Source organism: Ranitomeya variabilis, chromosome 6 (genome assembly GCF_051348905.1).
Source record: "Ranitomeya variabilis isolate aRanVar5 chromosome 6, aRanVar5.hap1, whole genome shotgun sequence".
In the NCBI taxonomy this organism is placed as follows: Eukaryota; Metazoa; Chordata; class Amphibia; order Anura; family Dendrobatidae; genus Ranitomeya; species Ranitomeya variabilis.
This window is the reverse complement of record NC_135237.1, coordinates 523362631-523387356: the sequence shown is the minus strand read 5'-3', so window position 1 is coordinate 523387356 and position 24726 is coordinate 523362631. Positions and strand designations below refer to the sequence as shown.

The window sequence follows — 24726 nt, the reverse complement described above, 5'->3', positions numbered from 1 at the left end:
ACAAAGCAGTCCATGCGGTTTATTAAGCCTCATAAACCGGGGTACGCACAGTTCATAACATGAAACACAACAGGCACCAACTGGTGATATTTACTTGCAGCTTCTAACACTTCAGTGTACGGCTTTGCCTCACGGCCACTAACACGCTGGTCCTCCCTTAACCAGTTCCCAAGGGAGACCACACAGTTCATAGAACTTCACAAGCACTACCGGCCTGTACGATACCTGACGGGAGCTCCGGCTCCACCTGCTGACTCCTTGCCAGTCCGCACCTCTGGGTAAGCTGCCTTACAGGGATCACCAACTTGCCTGGCCGGCACGCACTAGTCAGTCCAGACCTCACAGAAGGACTCCAGCTTCCCCAGACTCCATTAACACTCTTCTGGGTAAGCTGCCTAACAGGGATCCCCAACTTGCCTGCCCGGCATACAGTAGTCAGTCCAGACCTCACCGAAGGACTCCAGCTTCCCCAGTTCCACTGTGCACTGCTCCGGGATCCGGTCCTCCTACTAGGACCTCCCACGCCAGCAGGTGCTTTCCAGGAAGCCTCCTCTCAGGCTTCCAACACAGGAACACACCGAGCCCTCAGGAACTCCCTCAGGGATTTTGCGCTTGGACCCTTCAGGTCCACACACTGGAACCACACAGGAACATGTGACCCACACCCTGGTCACGTTATGTACCTGTAACCACACCCACAGTAATGGATCACATGGGCTGGTCACGTGATCCTGACATCACTGCAGGTCAACTCCGTGCACATCCCGGGGAGACCATGCAGCGCCCCCTACCTGTTACAGGGGTCACTGCATCACATATATCACAGTGTATAGAAAAGGGAAAATCCTGTGATCTCAATGTATTGTTTTACATAACAACTTAAAGGTTTTATTAATACAAAAAAACTTGTCAAAAATACATTTTATGAAACTTTCTGTGGGTACACAAGGTTTTGAGCCAAAAGTGAAGGGAAAGCAGTGGCCGGTGGCTAGGGTTGGAATTACCAGTTTTTTGTATCAAAAGGATTCATTAGCAGATAACGGCACAAAAGGGTAACAATATCTAGTAGTTTTGATATGGTACTCTATACCCAAACGTGGCACGTAAACAGTCTAGACTAACATTCTGTTATGCACAATCTACTGTGGAGAGACATATATGTTTTTGTTATGCGCTGTACATGTAAATTAAATCAGAGAAAGTATAAGGTTAATTACCCATTGAGTGATGCGGCCACGTGATGAGAGGTTGGAAACGTTGGGCTTGTTTAGCTTAGAAAAAAGACGCCTCTCAGGCAATCTCATTTACATGTATAAACTGTACGTCAGTACAGAGGACGGCACATGTCGTATTCCTTCCAATGACCACACTGAGGACCAGGGGGCACTCATTACAGATGGAAGAAAAGTGATTCCGACAGCTGAATAGGAAAGGGTTCTTTACAGTCAGAGCAGTCAGAATGTGGAATGCCGACCACAAAAGGTAGTAATGGCCGACACTATAACAGCTTTTGTACAAGGGCCAGATGATATCCTCAGTACACATAACATTGCGGGTTATACAGTGGGGCAAAAAAGTATTTAGTCAGTCAGCAATAGTGCAAGTTCCACCACTTAAAAAGATGAGAGGTGTCTGTAATTTACATCATAGGTAGACCTCAACTATGGGAGACAAACTGAGAAAAAAAAATCCAGAAAATCACATTGTCTGTTTTTTTAATCATTTTATTTGCATATTATGGTGGAAAATAAGTATTTGGTCAGAAACAAACAATCAAGATTTCTGGCTCTCACAGACCTGTAACTTCTTCTTTAAGAGTCTCCTCTTTCCTCCACTCATTACCTGTAGTAATGGCACCTGTTTAAACTTGTTATCAGTATAAAAAGACACCTGTGCACACCCTCAAACAGTCTGACTCCAAACTCCACTATGGTGAAGACCAAAGAGCTGTCAAAGGACACCAGAAACAAAATTGTAGCCCTGCACCAGGCTGGGAAGACTGAATCTGCAATAGCCAACCAGCTTGGAGTGAAGAAATCAGCAGTGGGAGCAATAATTAGAAAATGGAAGACATTCAAGACCACTGATAATCTCCCTCGATCTGGGGCTCCATGCAAAATCCCACCCCGTGGGGTCAGAATGATCACAAGAATGGTGAGCAAAAATCCCAGAACCATGCGGGGGGACCTAGTGAATGAACTGCAGAGAGCTGGGACCAATGTAACAACAAGGCCTACCATAAGTAACACACTACGCCACCATGGACTCAGATCCTGCAGTGCCAGACGTGTCCCACTGCTTAAGCCAGTACATGTCCGGGCCCGTCTGAAGTTTGCTAGAGAGCATTTGGATGATCCAGAGGAGTTTTGGGAGAATGTCCTATGGTCTGATGAAACCAAACTGGAACTGTTTGGTAGAAACACAACTTGTCGTGTTTGGAGGAAAAAGAATACTGAGTTGCATCCATCAAACACCATACCTACTGTAAAGCATGGTAGTGGAAACATCATGCTTTGGGGCTGTTTCTCTGCAAAGGGGCCAGGACGACTGATCTGGGTACATGAAAGAATGAATGGGGCCATGTATCGTGAGATTTTGAGTGCAAACTTCCTTCCATCAGCAAGGGCATTCAAGATGAAACGTGGCTGGGTCTTTCAACATGACAATGATCCAAAGCACACCGCCAGGGCAACGAAGGAGTGGCTTCGTAAGAAGCATTTCAAGGTCCTGGAGTGGCCTAGCCAGTCTCCAGATCTCAACCCTATAGAAAACCTTTGGAGGGAGTTGAAAGTCCGTGTTGCCAAGCGAAAAGCCAAAAACATCACTGCTCTAGAGGAGATCTGCATGGAGGAATGGGCCAACATACCAACAACAGTGTGTGGCAACCTTGTGAAGACTTACAGAAACCGTTTGACCTCTGTCATTGCCAACAAAGGATATATTACAAAGTATTGAGATGAAATTTTGTTTCTGACCAAATACTTATTTGCCACCATAATATGCAAATAAAATTATAAAAAAACAGACAATGTGATTTTCTGGATTTTTTTTTCTCAGTTTTGTCTCCCATAGTTGAGGTCTACCTATGATGTAAATTACAGACGCCTCTCATCTTTCTAAGTGGTGGAACTTGCACTATTGCTGAATGACTAAATACTTTTTTGCCCCACTGTATGTAATATAATGTAATATATGTTATATGTAATTTGGTGACAAAATGTACAATTGGTGGTGAAAGGATGAACTTGATGGACCGAGGTATTTTTTTTTTTTTCAAACAATGTAACTAAGTAGTAATGGCCAGTTAGTTATATACCAAATGCAGCTTCCAGTACAATGTAGCACCAGGGTGTACAAACTTGATGAAAAGCAGCTCAACATGGTATCAATGACAGTCACGATCAGATGCATAATTGGGTATCTTTGCAGGACGTCTGGAGTAGGAGCAGTTGTAGTAGTTTTTCCAGAATTCTGGCATGAATTGCCTTGAGAAGTCGCAAAATTTTTGTGAGATTTTTTGTCATTTTCACTCCAGGTTTTTCCCACTTCTGCCAAGACGGGTGAAGGTGGAACAGGGCTGCACTGGGTGCTTGACCCAGCTCCTCTACTTCTTCATGATGAGCTGTGGTGACAAATCTTACTCCAGTGAAGAACTCGACTAAGATTTCTGCTGTGACACATGCCACTCGCTAGATGTTCCTAATCATTGAGATGTGTGCCTCTCAATGTACTGATTCCAACATTCTCATGACCGGAGGACTTGATGAATTGAGGCAAAAAAATTCACTTTTTTTTTTTTTTTTTTAAAGATTTGGGATTACATATAGGGTGGACATGATATTAAAGGGAACCTGACAGCTGATGCATGCTGCCTGAACCATGGGCGGCATGTATCAGGCACTCGATGTATGTTTGACTTTTGTTGTGGTGGTTCAGAAAAAAAAAAACACTTTAAAGGAAATCCGCGACTAGTTGGAAAGTTGGACCTTGGCGTCTTCTTTCTGCACACTCCTCTTCAGTGATAAATCTCTCTATACATGCAACCAGGGAGAGACCTGTCCGTCATCGTCAGAGGGTGAGTAGAATCCTCTAGGGACCCACCATTTCTACTAGTCTCCTGTGCAGCTCAGTTCCCGGAGGCTTTTAATAGTTAGTATAGTTTTTCCCTGAGACTCTGCTGAGTCAAACATACCTGGTTGAGATCATACAAGCAGTGCCTGATACATGCTGCCTGTGGATCAGGCAGCATGTTTCATCTGACAAGTTCTTTTTTTAAAGACTGCAGACAAATTGTCTCGGCATTAGCAGTAAACACCAAATTGTCTCTTCAGAGAGGCAAACTAGAGCCACCTATAGGAAATGCCGATCCTAAAAGTCAATATCGACCCTCTGACGAGCCTTGTCAGATGACTTGGGCTAAAAGCCAAAACCTCGATGTAAAGACACCTCTCACCCAGCCAAACCAGATCTCACTTTGCACTGCCTAGGGGCGGTACCCCGAAACAAGAAGGGTCCGAACTGGTTTCGCTGGGTGAGAGGGGTCTTTAACTTGAGGTTTTGGCTTTTATCCTCCTAAGTCATATGACAAGGCTTGTTAGATGGTCGATATTGACTTCTAGGATTGCTACTTCCAATAGGTGGCACTAGAGTTCTAGTCCTCTTCCTCTCTGAAGAAACAATTTTCATGTTTCCTAGAGGGGCATTGCAAGGCTCAAGTCTCCTCCTCACCTTGGCATGTCAGGTTTGATATGTCACTCTCCGCAAGGAGAAACGTTACTTCTTGAATCCCACTAAACGCTAGTGACTGTGTTACTAGAAGAGTTAGTTGAGTGTCAATAGTGTAGAAATTGTACATAGCACCTATGGAGAAAAACAACAGATTTGGCTTTATACAGTCACAAAGAACACTGTCCTGTTTTGTTTTTTTTCTTGTATACCTTTTAATTATTATTGACTTTTATTTTATTTTTTTTCTTTAGGATCAGAGCCATACATCAAAGCTGCGCTATAAACGTTCTGCAGTTATTGAACCTTAAGGCTGTAGTTTAGATCTAAACGCTCCAATTACTCACATTCTTGTTTAACATTTTATTACTGTGCAAGCAATGATGAGAAGTTGTCACACTTCCAAAGTGAGCAGTACTTGAAAAAAAAATAATAAAGTCTGAAAATAAGGGTTAAACATGTCATTTAAAGAAAGCAGTAATTTGATTTTTTGTTTTTGAAGTGAAAAAAAAAATAGCCCCAGCAGCCCTGAATTCAGGTAATGACCGCTCTCAGCACTATTCACACACTTAAGTGATCTTCCTTATTGCTGTCTTCTCTGTTGTACTCGCAGGCATTCATTTGCTATGATTTATTATTTTTCAGCTCTGAACATCAGAAACTGCCAAAGTTCAAAGCACATTTGACTCTCTAATTGTCTATTACATTGAATAAGTATGACTTCAATGTCTGTATTGCTGGCCGATCCGGTGTTCAGCTTCTAGTGTCCAGGGCCCAGAAATTGTCATAAATGCCTATTGGATTTCCAAATTCGTAGTGTAACCGTAGACACTGAGTAAACTTCATTGGATCTGAAAGTACACTTTTTTTTTTTTTTTTTCCCCACAATAATCTATAATTTATATATTGCATAAATTTTAGGCATGTGTGGAAATATTGCTGCAAAGTAAGAATGCGTTTAAAAGTGTTTATTCATTTAGCATATTAATAAAAATTAACAAAAGTACGGTAACTGCTTCAAGTCAATATTTGGTGTGACCGCCCTTTGACCCTAGAAGAAGGGAAGCCATTTTGAAGGCACTTACACAGTTTTGAAGGAACTCTGTAGGGAGTTTCTTCCAAACATCTTTGTGACCTAACCACAGATCTTCTGTGGATGTTGCTTGTGCAAATCCTTCTGTCTCCATGTAATTCCACATGGACTTGATTTTGAAGATCGGGGCTCTGTGAGGTCATATTATAACTTCCGGGACTCCTTGTGCTTCTTTACATTGAAAATAGATGTTACGGACACTGGCTGTATATTTCAGGTCACTGTTCTGCTGCAGAATACATTTGGGCTCATCTGGTGCCTCCCTGATAGTATTCCATGATGAATAAGTTTCTGCCTGTATTGATGTCACCATTAATTTTGATTAATCTTGCCTGCAGACACTCATTATTATACCAAATTCCAGCCCTTTGGGGAACAAATTGCTTCTGTTAAAGCACCTGCTGCCATTTTGCTGTACCCCAGTTCTTATGTTTTCACATATAGCTTTCACTTAGCCTTTTCATCCATATTGAAGGTATGGCATTTTTGGCTAAAATTATCCCATGAAGACTAATTCTGGCCAGACTACTTTGAACAGTGAATGGGTGCTACTAGTTGCTGCTTATTCCTAGCTGATGGCGCTGCTGACAATTTTCAAGTTTTTTGAAGATCTTGAAGGACAGATCTTGAAACCGAAGTCTAGTTTGAAATGTTTTCCTGGGACAGACCTTGCTGATGCAGTATAACTGCCTTACGTCTCATTGCTGTGCTCGGTCATGCAAGAGCATCTGACTGATTATGCAAGTGATCCTCTGCCAGAGTCTGATCAGTGTCAGTGCGCTGAGCTCCGATCCTCTGGCATGAGAGATTTGCAGAACAGGGACAGAGGAGACTGAAAAAGTAATCTCTCAATTGCTGGCGTCAGCGGTAATCAGACTGTGCTCGGATGACATCAGAGCGCTGTCCGCTGTTTGATTCGCACCCATAAACTTGTATGAGTGCGCATGATCCAATTTCTGGATGCACCCATAGCATGCTGGGATTTTTTTTTTTATGATGAATCAACATGACAAAATGGCAAATCTGCACTGCCCCATAGTAGAACAATGGGCCAAGGGCTATCCGATAAGATCGGATGGCACTCGGCCTTGTTTAACTTGGCTTTGTTTGTCAGTATGAGTGAGTCCTTTAAAAAACAAGAAAAAAAACCTACAGAGCTAAAAGTATATGCCCAATAAATAAGGCCAAGAAAACTTTTATTGACTTACAAAAATACATAAACGTATATAAAAATGGAGAGTGTACAAAGAAACAGTAACTCAGGAGACCAAATTTCCCCAGCTCTGCCTTGTTTTGTTAGCATTCTGTTTGCATGCCTTTTGATCTTGTCTTGCTGTCATAATATTTATTCCGACTTCATGACACTGATAATTTATCAAGTGGGAAAAATTATTAGTTTGTATGGCCACTTGGCTTAAATCTTACATTTACCATTCCTTTTGCTATCGGCCATTAGATAATGCTGCATTGTTCAATGCTATTACCTATATGATCCTTCCATCGTTATTTTCCCTTTGACTGTACATGCACTAGGTTTTAATTAATCAAATATTGTCCGTTTATAGAAAAGCTGGCACTTCATACCATATAAACACAAATTCGGGCTTGCATAACCATAGCCGATGAAGAGAACAAGGTGAAATATAAAATCAATTTTTATTTAACATACTAATGAATTCATACATAGAAAAGACTAATAAACTAGGTTTTAGGCAACTTAATGACACTATTCTTCTACATTGGGCCTCTACTCTCCATCTTTTTTTTTATATATTTTTTTTTTATTAGTGTTTTTGTCCTTTTTTTGTATTTCAATAAATGTTTTATTTATCTTATTGGGCGTACACTTTTCTCTGTAGGTTTTCGCGACAATTTTAGGTGTCTCCTATTTGTTTAGACCTTCTTAATATAGGAATTTTTTTCAGTCTTGCTGTCGTTTTATTTTACACCGTTCATAAACCATCTTCCACAAACTCTACTTTTTGGCAGTTTGGCTGTTCTTTACTCTGTTTTAAGCCTCCTACCCAATTGTTTGTTAATGACAGAGTTTCAAAATGCACAAAAAATAATTACCGGTTTTAGTATAATTGGCTAGTCAAGGACTAGAGTCACACCACCGTATTTTCTCTCATCTGAGAATATCTAATTATGCGAATCGTACGTTGATCAAACTCTTAAGGTACCGTCACACTCAGCAACTTTGCAACGAGAACGACAACAATCCGTGACGTTGCAGCGTCCTGGATAGCGATCTCGTTGTTTGACACGCAGCAGCGATCTGGATCCCGTTGTGCCATCGCTGGTCGGAGCTAGAAGTCCAGAACTTTATTTCATCGCCAGGTCGGCGTGTATCGTCATGTTTGACTTCAAAAGCAACGACGCCAGCAATGTTTGACATGGAGCTAACAACCAGCGAGAACGAGAAGTGAGTCGCCGTTACGTCACTGGATCGCTCCTGCATCATTCTGGAGTTGCTGTGTTTGACGTCTCTACAGCGACCTAACAGCGACGCTCCAGCGATCTAGTTTAGGTCGGCTCGTTGTCTATATCACCGCAGCGTCGCTGAGTGTGACGGTACCTTTAGCAGAATATGATCACACTTGGGTGTTTAGTCTCATGCAGACGAGTTGGCAGCATGTCCGACTACAATCCTACAAAATGCCTGACTTTGTGCAAGTGGATCCAGAAGAATTGATGTTTTCTTCATCAATTAACAAAATGCAAATTAACAAAAGTGAACTAAAACTTCTATCTTTTTTGTTAATACAGTCTTTACTTTTATATATTTTTTTTTTTCTCCAAGTTCACAGTGCTGTGTGAAATAATTAATTACAATTACCTTTTATGAATTTCTTTAACTGGAAATTAATTTTTTGGGTTTAGTTTAAATTTACAAATTTAAAAATAAAATGAAGCAATTTTTATTTTTCCACTATAAAGTCTGAAGTCTAGGAGAATTCATGGTTGCTGTTTTTAGGACCCTCATCTACTACTATAAAATACCCTAATATGATATTTTACTAGGAGTTATCTTTAAAGCAACCACCTCTTTTCCTCAGGATTTGCTGCTGTGGTTTTATAGTTGCGCTTTCTCAAATTCTTCAGTGACTGCATTTTTGTTTTGTAAAGTGAATATTACAAATGAGCGTAGATCAAACGGTACAGGGAAAGGAAATTATTTTCTTAAGTGAAATTTCTGTATAAAATGTTATATCTAAATGACTTTTGCAATTTTAAACATTTATTTGCTGTAAATGCATTTCATATGTGTCTGGTGTGTGAAGTGTTTATGTGCAGAAATTGTAAAGTAAAGTTCACTTTTGATTTGTTTTACAGTATTTCCTTACTAGATGTTGTCGTAGATTTCTGCTTGTTGCGGTCTAGCAGCCATTCTTGCTCTGGGTTGGGTTATGATTTCCATACGTTACTGATATGTATACAGCATTTTTGGAATGGTTGTTTGCATATATTTTTTTTTTTACTTATTGCATAGTCTTAACTCTGTATCTGCACATTCTGCCTTTTAAAACTAGACATTTGTGATAGGTATATGTAACCCTGCTTGTGGCAACCACATAAGGCTATTTTTCTGCAATACTGGTACGTTTTAGATTACTGTGAGCCTTTTGACCACTTTGTTATTTTTTCGAGAGTCATCAAAATTGGCAAATGAGTTTAAAACTGTATAGAGTGCCCTACACCACCACCCTTTCTCATTCATCATGTTTGGCCTCATCCGGTGGAACAACGATGACACCAGAGGTGAGTATAGGTGTTTTTATATTAACTTGGTCAAACGTGAGGAATGTTTTGGAGGTTGTCCTAGTAGTGGATCACCCCTTTTAGGTAGCTTAATTATTGCTTAAATTTTACTGATCTTGAATGAAAGAAAACAGTTTTTTTAGCCATTACAGAACATGTTTGCTCACATATCATACCATGCTCCTCCATTTGTGGTCAAGAGCACCTATTGCAGCTTCACTGTCATGTCGGACGCTGTTCAGACCAGGTCATTTGACAGACAGCGGTAGTTCCACTTTTGACCACTATTTGCTCATTGGCGTCGGCTAGATTTTGTCTAGATGTTCCGGGGTTAATTTACCTGATCCTCGGATTGGAGGCTGGGCCATGCCCATTGCCTTTTTATAGTTCTCCTGATCATTGGGTGTCGCCGATTATAGCTTCTGTCTTGCGCATTTGTTATCTCGGTTTGGAGTATCGTTGCTGGTGGTGTATTTTCCCTTGTCTTATTTACTCCTTCCTATATTTGTGTTTATTTTGCCCTGCACATTTATAGTGTATTCCTGAGTGACTGCAGCGTGATGTATATTTTCCTTTATCCTTGTCTGTGCTAACTGTGGGTACTGGTGTATTGCATTCACTGGGTGGAGGGCGGAGGTTTCCAGCTCAGGGTTGTATCAGGCGGCAGGGTGAGGTTCGAGGCCTGAACATGCACACCATCAGTGTAAACTTCAGGTAGAGGGCCAGTCAGTATTTCCCTAGTCTTAGGGAAATTGCAGGGGCGCGGGTTATAAGCTCTCGCCCACCTAGTCTCTCCGTGACATTATAATCAGCCAACATTATTTCCATGGATCCCATGATTTCCATAAACCGCCAGTTGAGGGCGCTGTTCCTACAGGTCACGGAGTTGAGGGGGGCAGTGCAGCAACAGGGAATAGCAGTATCTAATGTGCAAGCCGTTGTTACAGATAAAGTTGCTGAACCTAAGTATCCGTTGCCTGAAAAATTTGCTGGGGAACGCAGTAAATTTGTTACTTTTCGTGAGGCTTGCAAACTATATTTTTGGATGCGTCCGACTTCCTCCGGTAATGAGGCTCAGCGTGTGGGCCTGGTGTTGTCATTATTAAGCGGGGATCCCCAAGCATGGGTGTTTTCTTTGCCATCTGATTCTGTTGCATTTGACTCTGTGGAGAGTTTTTTTTCTGCACTTGGAAACATCTACGACGAGCCTGACAGAATGGCTCTAGCAGAATCTAAGATACGCACTATTTGCCAGGGAGAGCGAGTAGCAGAGGATTACTGTTCTGAATTCCGCCGCTGGGCGGTCGACACTCAGTGGAATGATTCCCCGCTGCGGAGTCATTTTATTCATGGAGTTTCTGACAGGGTTAAAAAAGCCCTCCTGATGTACGAGACTCCTACTTCACTAGATTCCGCTATGAGTTTTGTTATCCGTATTGATCGCCGTTTGCGTCTGGGAGAGCATGTGACGTCATCTGTGGGAGGAGGTTTGGGTTTACGTGACGTTGCTGCAGGTGAGCCCACGGAACCTATGCAAATCGCAGGGTTATCACATGTTAAGCATCAGGCTTCTGTACATGGGAGGCAGGGAGCCTGCTTTTTCTGCGGTAAAACTGGTCATTTTATTAATATCTGTCCTCTGCTGTCAAAGAAAAATGCAATGGCGGAAAGACTTCTAAACTCAGAGGGTGTGGAGGAGACCAATCTGAGCTTGTGTATGTCCTCCATGATGGTATCTCAGTGCATGCTCCCTGCCAAGGTTGTTGTTGCTGGCAGAGAGCTGCCAATCACTGTTTTTGTGGATAGTGGTTCTGCCACAAATCTCATTGATGAGAAGTTTGCGCGCACTGCTGGTTTTAGGATCGAAAAACTGCCTCATCCTATCCGCGTGGTCGCTATCAATTCTGCTCCTCTCCCACAGGGGGAGATTACTGAGTTTGTGTCTGAGATTAAACTCCACATTGGGGTTCTTCATTCTGAGCAGGTTACATGTAAGGTTCTCAAGAGTCTTCCGGCACCATTGGTTCTGGGTTTTCCATGGTTGTCTACACACAACCCGGTGATAGACTGGAAAACTCAGGACATAATTCAGTGGAGTGATTTCTGCCAGGAAAATTGCTTGGCCACATGTGTTGCTGCTGTGACTTCAAGTGTCCCTGAGTCACTTCTGGATTTTTTGGATGTGTTCTCTGAGAAGGGTTGTTCAGAGTTGCCACCACATCGTCCCTATGACTGTACTACCAGGTTTAAACCAGGGGCTAAATTGCCCAAAGCAAGGATGTTTAACATCTCCGGTCCGGAGAGACAAGCGCTAAAGGATTACATTGCTGAAAGTTTGAGCAAAGGGCACATCAGGCCTTCATCCTCTCCGGTGGCAGCAGGGTTCTTCTTCGCTAAGAAGAAAGATGGTGGACTACGGCCGTGTCTGGATTTCCGGTAGTTAAACCAGATTACGGTTCGTGATCCATACCCTATGCCATTGATACCGGATTTGTTCAACCAGGTGGCAGGTGCTAAGTGGTTTACCAAGCTTGACCTCAGGGGGGCGTACAACCTCATAAGAGTCCGTCAAGGTGATGAGTGGAAGACGGCTTTTAATACCCCTGAGGGTCATTTTGAAAATTTCGTGATGCCTTTTGGGTTGTCAAACGCACCTGCAGTGTTTCAGCATTTCATAAATGATGTGTTCTCGCATGTTTTGGGGAAATTCGTTATTGTGTACCTTGATGACATCCTCATATATTCTTGCGACCGTGATACTCATTTAGATCATGTCAGGCAGGTGTTACAGCTTCTCAGAGAGAATAAGCTGTATGCAAAACTGGAGAAATGTGTGTTTTGGGAACAGGAGTTGCCTTTCTTGGGCTATATCATGTCTGCCTCTGGTTTTAAAATGGACGCCGCTAAGGTGCAAGCGGTGTTGCATTGGGAACGGCCTGATAACCTGAAAGCACTTCAGTGGTTCCTTGAGTTTTCTAACTACTATAGGAAATTTATCAAGGATTTTTCCACCATTGCTAAACCGCTAACTGACATGACTAAAAAGGGTACCAATTTCTCCGTTTGGCCTGAGGCTGCTGTGTGCGCATTCGAATCTCTTAAAAACAGGTTTGTTTCGGCCCCCATTCTGGTGCAGCCAGATGTATCGAAACCTTTTGTGGTGGAAGTCGATGCATCTGAGGTTGGTGTGGGGGCAGTGCTGTCACAAGGCTCATCCTTGAGCGGTTTGCGTCCGTGCGCCTATTTTTCCAAGAAATTGTCTCCCGCCGAACGTAACTACGATATCGGCAACAGAGAGTTGTTCACAATCAAATTGGCCTTTGAGGAATGGCGACACTTCTTGGAGGGGTCGATTCATCAGGTCACTGTTGTTACCGACCATAAGAATTTGCTTTATTTGGAGTCTGCCAAGCGTCTGTATCCCAGGCAGGCTCGCTGGGCATTGTTTTTCACACGGTTCAATTTTGCTGTCACCTACAGACTGGGGTCTAAAAACACTTAGGCAGATGCTCTGTCCAGGTGTTTTCCGGGCGGAGAACCCCGGGAGGATCCAGTACCCATCCTCCAAAAGGGTGTTGTGGTTTCGGCTCTCACTACCGAGGTGGAGGCTGAGATTGCCGAGGCTCAGGAGGAGGTACCATCTGAGCTTCCTATCAACAAATCTTTTGTACCGCTTCATCTCCGCTTAAAGGTTTTGGCGGAGCATCATGATGCTGTCCTGGCTGGCCACCCAGGGGTTAGAGGTACCTTGGAGTTGGTGTCACGTTGGTTTTGGTGGCCCAAGATCCAACAGGACGTGGTCTCATACGTGTCAGGTTGCACCACGTGCGCTAGGGCTAAGACGCCTCGCTCCCGTCCTGTTGGCACACTACTTCCTCTTGAGGTACCTAGTAAGCCATGGACGGAAATCTCCATGGATTTCATCACTGATTTGTCCTCATCAGCTGGGAACACAGTCATCTTGGTGATTGTTGATCGGTTCTCAAAAATGTTGCACTTTGTGTCTTTGCCTTCGTTGCCTAATGCTAAGACTCTGGCGCAGGTATTTGTGCAGGAGGTGGTCAGACTTCATGGGGTTCCGTCTGACATCGTGTCTGATAGGGGGTCTCAGTTTGTGGCAAAATTTTGGAAAGCATTTTGCTCACAGCTGGGGATCAAGTTGTCTCATTCTTCGGCGTTTCATCCTCAGTCAAATGGTCAGACTGAGCGTATGAACCAAAATTTGGAACAGTACTTACGCTGCTTTGTCTCTGATAATCAGGAGGAGTGGTCTACCTTTCTTCCTTTGGCTGAGTTTGCCATCAATAATCATCACCAGGAGTCATCTGGGGAGTCTCCGTTTTTTTTGTGTTTACGGGCTACATCCTCAATTTTGTACTTTGAGTCAAAGGGGTTCTTCCGGCGTTCCGGAGGAGGACCGCTTAGGAGCACAATTGTCGTCAGTCTGGAGGAGAGTGAAACAGCGCCTGTTGAGTGTGGGTGCTAGGTACAAACGTGTGGCTGACAGTAGGCGTGTGCCAGGTCCGGACCTGAGTGTGGATGACTGGGTGTGGTTATCCACAAAAAACATAAGACTCAAAATTCCGTCCCTTAAATTGGGTCCACGGTTTATTGGTCCATTTAGGGTCACCGTCGTCATTAACCCAGTAGCGTACCGACTGGAGCTCCCTACGGTGTATAAGATACACAACGTGTTCCACAGGTCTCTTCTGAAGAGGGTGGTGGGTTCTGTGGACGCGGTGCCTATGCCATCTCCAGTCTTGGTAGATGGTAACCTGGAATTTGAAGTCTCCAAGGTGGTTGACTCTCGTGTAGTGCGCCGCACTTTACAGTACTTTGGTACACTGGCGTGGTTATGGGCCTGAGGAGAGGTCCTGGGTACCAGCCTCAGACATTCATGCGGATCGGCTGATCAGGTTTTTTCATCGTTATCCGGACAAGCCGGGTCCTATAAGCCGTGAGGGCCCTGGGGTCCCTCGTAGAAGGCGGGGTACTGTCATGTCGGACGCTGTTCAGACCAGGTCATCCGACAGACAGCGGTAGTTCCGCTTTTGACCACTATTTGCTCATTGGCGTCGGCTAGATTTTGTCTAGATGTTCTGGGGTTAATTTACCTGATCCTCGGATTAGAGGCTGGGCCATGCCCATTGCTTTTTTATAGTTCTCCTGATCATTGGGTGTCGCCGATTATAGCTTCTGTCTTGCGCATTTGTTATCTCGGTTTGGAGTATCGTTGCTGGTGGTGTATTTTCCCTTGGCTTATTTACTCCTTCCTATATTTGTGTTTATTTTGCCCTGCACATTTATAGTGTATTCCTGAGTGACTGCAGCGTGATGTATATTTTCCTTTATCCTTGTCTGTGCTAACTGTGGGTACTGGTGTATTGCATTCACTGGGTGGAGGGCGGAGGTTTCCAGCTCAGGGTTGTATCAGGCGGCAGGGTGAGGTTCGAGGCCTGAACATGCACACCATCAGTGTAAACTTCAGGTAGAGGGCCAGTCAGTATTTCCCTAGTCTTAGGGAAATTGCAGGGGCGCGGGTTATAAGCTCTCGCCCACCTAGTCTCTCCGTGACATTATAATCAGCCAACATTATTTCCATGGATCCCATGATTTCCATAAACCGCCAGTTGAGGGCGCTGTTCCTACAGGTCACGGAGTTGAGGGGGGCAGTGCAGCAACAGGGAATAGCAGTATCTAATGTGCAAGCCGTTGTTACAGATAAAGTTGCTGAACCTAAGTATCCGTTGCCTGAAAAATTTGCTGGGGAACGCAGTAAATTTGTTACTTTTCGTGAGGCTTGCAAACTATATTTTTGGATGCGTCCGACTTCCTCCGGTAATGAGGCTCAGCGTGTGGGCCTGGTGTTGTCATTATTAAGCGGGGATCCCCAAGCATGGGTGTTTTCTTTGCCATCTGATTCTGTTGCATTTGACTCTGTGGAGAGTTTTTTTTCTGCACTTGGAAACATCTACGACGAGCCTGACAGAATGGCTCTAGCAGAATCTAAGATACGCACTATTTGCCAGGGAGAGCGAGTAGCAGAGGATTACTGTTCTGAATTCCGCCGCTGGGCGGTCGACACTCAGTGGAATGATTCCCCGCTGCGGAGTCATTTTATTCATGGAGTTTCTGACAGGGTTAAAAAAGCCCTCCTGATGTATGAGACTCCTACTTCACTAGATTCCGCTATGAGTTTTGTTATCCGTATTGATCGCCGTTTGCGTCTGGGAGAGCATGTGACGTCATCTGTGGGAGGAGGTTTGGGTTTACGTGACGTTGCTGCAGGTGAGCCCACGGAACCTATGCAAATCGCAGGGTTATCACATGTTAAGCATCAGGCTTCTGTACATGGGAGGCAGGGAGCCTGCTTTTTCTGCGGTAAAACTGGTCATTTTATTAATATCTGTCCTCTGCTGTCAAAGAAAAATGCAATGGCGGAAAGACTTCTAAACTCAGAGGGTGTGGAGGAGACCAATCTGAGCTTGTGTATGTCCTCCATGATGGTATCTCAGTGCATGCTCCCTGCCAAGGTTGTTGTTGCTGGCAGAGAGCTGCCAATCACTGTTTTTGTGGATAGTGGTTCTGCCACAAATCTCATTGATGAGAAGTTTGCGCGCACTGCTGGTTTTAGGATCGAAAAACTGCCTCATCCTATCCGCGTGGTCGCTATCAATTCTGCTCCTCTCCCACAGGGGGAGATTACTGAGTTTGTGTCTGAGATTAAACTCCACATTGGGGTTCTTCATTCTGAGCAGGTTACATGTAAGGTTCTCAAGAGTCTTCCGGCACCATTGGTTCTGGGTTTTCCATGGTTGTCTACACACAACCCGGTGATAGACTGGAAAACTCAGGACATAATTCAGTGGAGTGATTTCTGCCAGGAAAATTGCTTGGCCACATGTGTTGCTGCTGTGACTTCAAGTGTCCCTGAGTCACTTCTGGATTTTTTGGATGTGTTCTCTGAGAAGGGTTGTTCAGAGTTGCCACCACATCGTCCCTATGACTGTACTACCAGGTTTAAACCAGGGGCTAAATTGCCCAAAGCAAGGATGTTTAACATCTCCGGTCCGGAGAGACAAGCGCTAAAGGATTACATTGCTGAAAGTTTGAGCAAAGGGCACATCAGGCCTTCATCCTCTCCGGTGGCAGCAGGGTTCTTCTTCGCTAAGAAGAAAGATGGTGGACTACGGCCGTGTCTGGATTTCCGGTAGTTAAACCAGATTACGGTTCGTGATCCATACCCTATGCCATTGATACCGGATTTGTTCAACCAGGTGGCAGGTGCTAAGTGGTTTACCAAGCTTGACCTCAGGGGGGCGTACAACCTCATAAGAGTCCGTCAAGGTGATGAGTGGAAGACGGCTTTTAATACCCCTGAGGGTCATTTTGAAAATTTCGTGATGCCTTTTGGGTTGTCAAACGCACCTGCAGTGTTTCAGCATTTCATAAATGATGTGTTCTCGCATGTTTTGGGGAAATTCGTTATTGTGTACCTTGATGACATCCTCATATATTCTTGCGACCGTGATACTCATTTAGATCATGTCAGGCAGGTGTTACAGCTTCTCAGAGAGAATAAGCTGTATGCAAAACTGGAGAAATGTGTGTTTTGGGAACAGGAGTTGCCTTTCTTGGGCTATATCATGTCTGCCTCTGGTTTTAAAATGGACGCCGCTAAGGTGCAAGCGGTGTTGCATTGGGAACGGCCTGATAACCTGAAAGCACTTCAGTGGTTCCTTGAGTTTTCTAACTACTATAGGAAATTTATCAAGGATTTTTCCACCATTGCTAAACCGCTAACTGACATGACTAAAAAGGGTACCAATTTCTCCGTTTGGCCTGAGGCTGCTGTGTGCGCATTCGAATCTCTTAAAAACAGGTTTGTTTCGGCCCCCATTCTGGTGCAGCCAGATGTATCGAAACCTTTTGTGGTGGAAGTCGATGCATCTGAGGTTGGTGTGGGGGCAGTGCTGTCACAAGGCTCATCCTTGAGCGGTTTGCGTCCGTGCGCCTATTTTTCCAAGAAATTGTCTCCCGCCGAACGTAACTACGATATCGGCAACAGAGAGTTGTTCACAATCAAATTGGCCTTTGAGGAATGGCGACACTTCTTGGAGGGGTCGATTCATCAGGTCACTGTTGTTACCGACCATAAGAATTTGCTTTATTTGGAGTCTGCCAAGCGTCTGTATCCCAGGCAGGCTCGCTGGGCATTGTTTTTCACACGGTTCAATTTTGCTGTCACCTACAGACTGGGGTCTAAAAACACTTAGGCAGATGCTCTGTCCAGGTGTTTTCCGGGCGGAGAACCCCGGGAGGATCCAGTACCCATCCTCCAAAAGGGTGTTGTGGTTTCGGCTCTCACTACCGAGGTGGAGGCTGAGATTGCCGAGGCTCAGGAGGAGGTACCATCTGAGCTTCCTATCAACAAATCTTTTGTACCGCTTCATCTCCGCTTAAAGGTTTTGGCGGAGCATCATGATGCTGTCCTGGCTGGCCACCCAGGGGTTAGAGGTACCTTGGAGTTGGTGTCACGTTGGTTTTGGTGGCCCAAGATCCAACAGGACGTGGTCTCATACGTGTCAGGTTGCACCACGTGCGCTAGGGCTAAGACGCCTCGCTCCCGTCCTGTTGGCACACTACTTCCTCTTGAGGTACCTAGTAAGCCATGGACGGAAATCTCCATGGATTTCATCACTGATTTGTCCTCATCAGCTGGGAACACAGTCATCTTGGTGATTGTTGATCGGTTCTCAAAAATGTTGCACTTTGTGTCTTTGCCTTCGTTGCCTAATGCTAAGACTCTGGCGCAGGTATTTGTGCAGGAGGTGGTCAGACTTCATGGGGTTCCGTCTGACATCGTGTCTGATAGGGGGTCTCAGTTTGTGGCAAAATTTTGGAAAGCATTTTGCTCACAGCTGGGGATCAAGTTGTCTCATTCTTCGGCGTTTCATCCTCAGTCAAATGGTCAGACTGAGCGTATGAACCAAAATTTGGAACAGTACTTACGCTGCTTTGTCTCTGATAATCAGGAGGAGTGGTCTACCTTTCTTCCTTTGGCTGAGTTTGCCATCAATAATCATCACCAGGAGTCATCTGGGGAGTCTCCGTTTTTTTTGTGTTTACGGGCTACATCCTCAATTTTGTACTTTGAGTCAAAGGGGTTCTTCCGGCGTTCCGGAGGAGGACCGCTTAGGAGCACAATTGTCGTCAGTCTGGAGGAGAGTGAAACAGCGCCTGTTGAGTGTGGGTGCTAGGTACAAACGTGTGGCTGACAGTAGGCGTGTGCCAGGTCCGGACCTGAGTGTGGATGACTGGGTGTGGTTATCCACAAAAAACATAAGACTCAAAATTCCGTCCCTTAAATTGGGTCCACGGTTTATTGGTCCATTTAGGGTCACCGTCGTCATTAACCCAGTAGCGTACCGACTGGAGCTCCCTACGGTGTATAAGATACACAACGTGTTCCACAGGTCTCTTCTGAAGAGGGTGGTGGGTTCTGTGGACGCGGTGCCTATGCCATCTCCAGTCTTGGTAGATGGTAACCTGGAATTTGAAGTCTCCAAGGTGGTTGACTCTCGTGTAGTGCGCCGCACTTTACAGTACTTTGGTACACTGGCGTGGTTATGGGCCTGAGGAGAGGTCCTGGGTACCAGCCTCAGACATTCATGCGGATCGGCTGATCAGGTTTTTTCATCGTTATCCGGACAAGCCGGGTCCTATAAGCCGTGAGGGCCCTGGGGTCCCTCGTAGAAGGCGGGGTACTGTCATGTCGGACGCTGTTCAGACCAGGTCATCCGACAGACAGCGGTAGTTCCGCTTTTGACCACTATTTGCTCATTGGCGTCGGCTAGATTTTGTCTAGATGTTCTGGGGTTAATTTACCTGATCCTCGGATTAGAGGCTGGGCCATGCCCATTGCTTTTTTATAGTTCTCCTGATCATTGGGTGTCGCCGATTATAGCTTCTGTCTTGCGCATTTGTTATCTCGGTTTGGAGTATCGTTGCTGGTGGTGTATTTTCCCTTGGCTTATTTACTCCTTCCTATATTTGTGTTTATTTTGCCCTGCACATTTATAGTGTATTCCTGAGTGACTGCAGCGTGATGTATATTTTCCTTTATCCTTGTCTGTGCTAACTGTGGGTACTGGTGTATTGCATTTACTGGGTGGAGAGCGGAGGTTTCCAGCTCAGGGTTGTATCAGGAGGCAGGGTGAGGTTCGAGGCCTGAACATGCACACCATCAGTGTAAACTTCAGGTAGAGGGCCAGTCAGGATTTCCCTAGTCTTAGGGAAATTGCAGGGGCCCGGGTTATAAGCTCTCGCCCACCTAGTCTCTCCGTGACATTCACTCATCCAACTACTCGTTCTTTGTACAAATAAGAGCTGATAAAAGCCTCATCACCTGGTCTGGTGGGAATGTCGGTAAGGAGCAATTTCCAAGCACTTGCTTTTGGTTAATTCACATGTCTGTCTGATCCAGCATAGTTTTACTGGCATAGTGAAGAAATGTCAGAGAGAAACTAATACCAAAACCCATAGTTTTCTATAGGCTCATTTCTGGCATGCAGGGTATCTGTCAGTACACAAAGTCTGTCTACAAGCCAGAACAAGAAGTGTTGAGGCTGGCATTTTTCGATGGACTCACTGGCAGGTCTGATGCCATAACCCATTCCAGTCTATGAAGCTCCGGAGGGAATGCTAAATTCACAGCACTCAGCTTCCATTTGGAGCCACCATCATTAAGGCTTCATTTCAGAGAGCCACAGATTGTCAGGGTAATGGCATACAGTAATCTACAGGACATGAACTGCAATGTGCAGTGCCCTGTGTAAAGGCAAATCGCTAGAAAAAGTTCTTTTGCAGACCTTCGGGAAGCAGGGAATGCTGGGAGACTTCAGCTCTGGGGCCTGCATCATTGTGAATGTAGTTTTTGGCTATAATAGGAGCTGTAGCTTAGGATGGGTATTAGATGACTGCTGAGACTTTGGTTTTCTTTAATGAGCTATTCACTGCAGAATATATTCTGGAATGTAGTAGTATTTCCCAACAAAACAGTTTGTAACCTAGAAAGATTAAGCACTGTGAAGCAACTTTACAACTAGAGAATTTGGTTAATTACCATATCTCTATAGAATTACTTAATATACAGTTTGGTCTTCCAAGACCCACAATGCTCTCAGGTTAAGAGGTACCGTAAATGCATATTTATGTAAACAGTCTTCCAGCAGAGCGCTCTGCATGGAAGGAGCCGCTGTTACTGCAGCTGTTACTATGGTGTAAAATCCCACACTTGCGGGGAACTCATCCTTGCATCTGTTAATTTGCCATCACATGCTCTTTTGACATTCGTCCAGATTAATTCTGTCTGTCAGGCAACAGATATATACAGTATATATAATTTTTTTTTTTTTTTGAGAAGAACAGTATTCTGAAATGACTTTACATAAAGCCTTTGGCATGACCCATCCCATTCAGATGATGTTCACGTTATGCCTTCATGGGTCTCACTGGAGACTGGGATGTGAATAACCCACGATTGAAATCTCACCTTAAAAAAACATGTAGATGGCTGTGATCATGAATCTCAGGAAGGGACATTCTGTAAGAAGCTCAATATTTTTAAGAGTGGGCTGAAATTTACCTGGTATGGGCTGGTGTGTATGGATGGTATAAAGATTTTGATCACTCGACGTATATATCATACTACTTCCATCCATGAAATCTAGCTATGTGGATGTCGCCTAAATAAAAAAGACCAGTTCTCAGTGGCTAATTAAAGTAATTAATATTGATGTATTATAACTGTTCTCTACCTCAGAGTTGCAAGGAGCCATAATATGGAATCCATGCACTTCAATGGTAAAAATGCAGAGCTGGCACAGAGGTCTTGGGTCACAATAGGCATCCAAACATTAATGTGGCTGCCATAGATACACTTCTAAGCCAGTTGGTACCTCAGCCTGTAATTTCACCAATATCATCAAAAAGTTAATGTATTTCAGTTCTTCAAAACAAAACGTGAAACTCGTATATAGTCATTACAAACAGCATGATCTATTTCAAGTGTTTGTAAGCCATAATCATCACGATTAACAGAAATGGCCAATGAAAACCCCAAAGTCATTATCTCAGTAAATTAGAATAATTAACAAAACACCTGCAAAGGCTTCCTAAGCATTTAAAAAGGTCCTTTAGTCTGTTTCAGCCGGCTCCACAATCATGGGGAAGACTGCTGTCTTGACAAGTGTCCAGAAGACAGTCATTGACACACTCCACAAGGAGGGTAAGCCACAAAAGGTCATTGCTAAAGAAGCTGGCTGTTCAGAGTGCTGTATCCAAGCATATTAATGGAAAGTTGAGTGGAAGGAAAAAGTGTGGTAGAAAAAGGTGCACAAGCAACCGGGATAACGGCAGCCTTGAAAGGATTGTTATGAAAAGGCCAATCAAAAAATTGGGGGAGATTCACAAGGAGTGGACTGCTGCTGGCATCATTGCTTCAAGAGCCATCACACATAGATGTAGCTGTCTGTAGATCCACTGTATTTTGTCAAGACCAAAGTAAACGCAGACATCTACCTGGAAATTATTAGAGCACTTTATGCTTTCCTCTGCCGACAAGCTTTTTGAAGATGGAAACTTCATTCTCCAGCAGGACATGGCACCTGTCCACACTGCCAAAAGTACCAATACCTGCTTTAAAAACAACAGTATTACTGTGCTTGATTGGCCAGCAAACTCGCCTGACTTTAAACTCACAGAGAATTTATGGGGTATTGTCAAGAGGAAGATCAGACACAAGACCTAACAATGCAGACGAGCTGAAGGCTGCTATCAAAGCAACCTGGGCTTCCATAACATCTGAGCAGTGCCACAGAATGATCGCCTCCATGCCACGCTGCATTGATGCAGTATTCGATGCCCCGACCAAGTATTGAGTGCATTTACTGAACATACATGTCAGTAGGCCAACATCTCGGATTTTAAAATCTTTTTTTGAAGCTGTTGTTAAGTATTCTAATTAACTGAGATAATGACTTTTGGGTTTTCATTGGCTGTAAGCCATAATCATCAACATTAACAGAAATAAACACTTGAAATAGCTCACTCTGTTTGTAATGAGTCTATACAATGAGTTTCACTTTTTGTATTGAAGAACTGAAAGAAATTAACTTTTTGATATTCTAATTCTGTGAGAAGCACCTGTAGATGTTGTTGTTGTTGTTGTTGTTGTTGTTGTTGTTTTTTTTGTTTTTTTTGTAATCTATTTTTGTGGGAACCATTTGAATCCAGATTAAAAAAGTACCATGTTACATAGGATAATCACAATGTTCGAACTGACATAACAAGTTCCCAAATGAAGAGATCCAGAACATGATCAAAAATAAAATTACAATGCTTTATTAATAATATTAAAAAAGTCAAAAACACACATATTAAAAGAAGGTAAACACTAGAGCGCCCTAACTGGGGGGGACACTGCATTATGTGGAAAATAATAACACATTACAAGCCCATGTCAAATGGCTAAGCGGAAGTATTTCAAGTCACAACACTTACCCTGAAGGTAAATAAACAATGACATATAATTGGCATGTGCCATACATCAGCAGCCAGGCTAAATAGCGGTTATTCAGGCGTGCAATCATGAAACATATAAATGGAACATATTACCAGTACGATAATGCAGCAATGAGGATTGCAGCCACACACAGATTACCGCGTCCCTCCTCACCCCAACGCACGTTTCACATCCAGCTTCTTCCGGGGAGAAAATACATTGAAATACATCTGCTTAGCTATTTGACATGGGCTTGTAATGTGTTATTATTTTCCACATAATGCAGTGTCCCCCCTAGTTAGGGCACTCTAGTGTTTACCTTATCGTATTTAATATGTGTGTTTTTGACTTTAATATTATTAATAAAGCATTGTAATTGTAAATGTTCTGGATCTCTTCATTCGGCAACTTATGTTAGTCCGAACATTGTGATTATGTGATTTGAAGTACCAGCTCTTAGTATAATTGGACACCTCCCTGATTTATTATGTTACATAGGATGTAGTGGTGAGCGAACGTGCTTGGATAAGGTGTTATCCGAGCATGCTTGGGTTCTAAACATAGTAGCACCTGAGCATGCTTGGATAACAACTTAAAACAGTCTTACATGTACATGATGTGTTGTAGTGTCCAAAACAACTGCTTACTTATCCAAGTATGTTCGCTCAACGCTAATAGGGTGCCATATTCCAGAGCTAGGACTCAAACAAGTTCAATGTTGTGTGGTGCAATGTGAATTGTGATGTGCACTAAAGGTGTTGGTAATATTGATTGCGAGTGTAGTTCGACAGTAGGGATAGTGAGAGTTAGAAGGGTAGAGTAAACGACTCTTGAGTCAAGCTGGGTTTTGGTGAAGTAGTGAGAAACAGTGGATAGGAAAGGAGAATAGAGAAATGAGTAGGGAAACTGTGTAGAAAATGCTTTGCGTTGTAAAGGAAAGTTCATAAGACTGTGTACCCCGCTAGCTGTTGTATATATTCCTTACCAAGTTCCCATTCAGTAAAAAGCTTATTTTCATATAGTGATTTTCCTCATTAAACTGTAAAACGCCTGATCCTAGTAAACCAGCAACATTGTGGTTTTATGCTATCTGCATGGGAGTATCGCCCTCACAGCACAAGTCCACACACTCAGCCCGTAATGTGCGAGGTGAGTACCTCGCCCTACAGCTACTGCCCCGCCACGTTACACGAAGGCCACATCTGTAGTCTGTGGCTGCCATAACGGATACCTCTAAACCCCCTGGCGCCTCTTCTGATTTGTAGTACCAGCATGACTTTATACATGTGATGCTGGGGATTCTGGCAAAGTGTGTTGAGCAAATGGACTAAAACTTAACTTTTACTGATTAATGTAAAAAAGACAAACTATCGTGATACCACCACCAGGTGATAAACAATTGTTTATCACCTGGTGGTGGTATCACGATAGTTTGCCTTCTTTTACATTAATCAGTAAAAGTTACGTTTTGGTCCATTTGCTCAACATATCTATTTTTGTGGATCATATCCTGCTACATACAAACGGATTCTGGCAAGTGGTTTGCAGGGCTTTGGTCCAGCAAAAAAAAAATATATATTTT

The 24726-nt window shown here is 43.7% G+C and overlaps 1 protein-coding gene across 1 annotated transcript in view; it reads left to right on the top strand.

The window, feature by feature from the left end:
* RSPO2 (R-spondin 2) overlaps positions 1 to 24726 on the top strand; it is a 176227-nt gene that overhangs the window by 81766 nt on the left and 69735 nt on the right. The window lies entirely within an intron of this gene.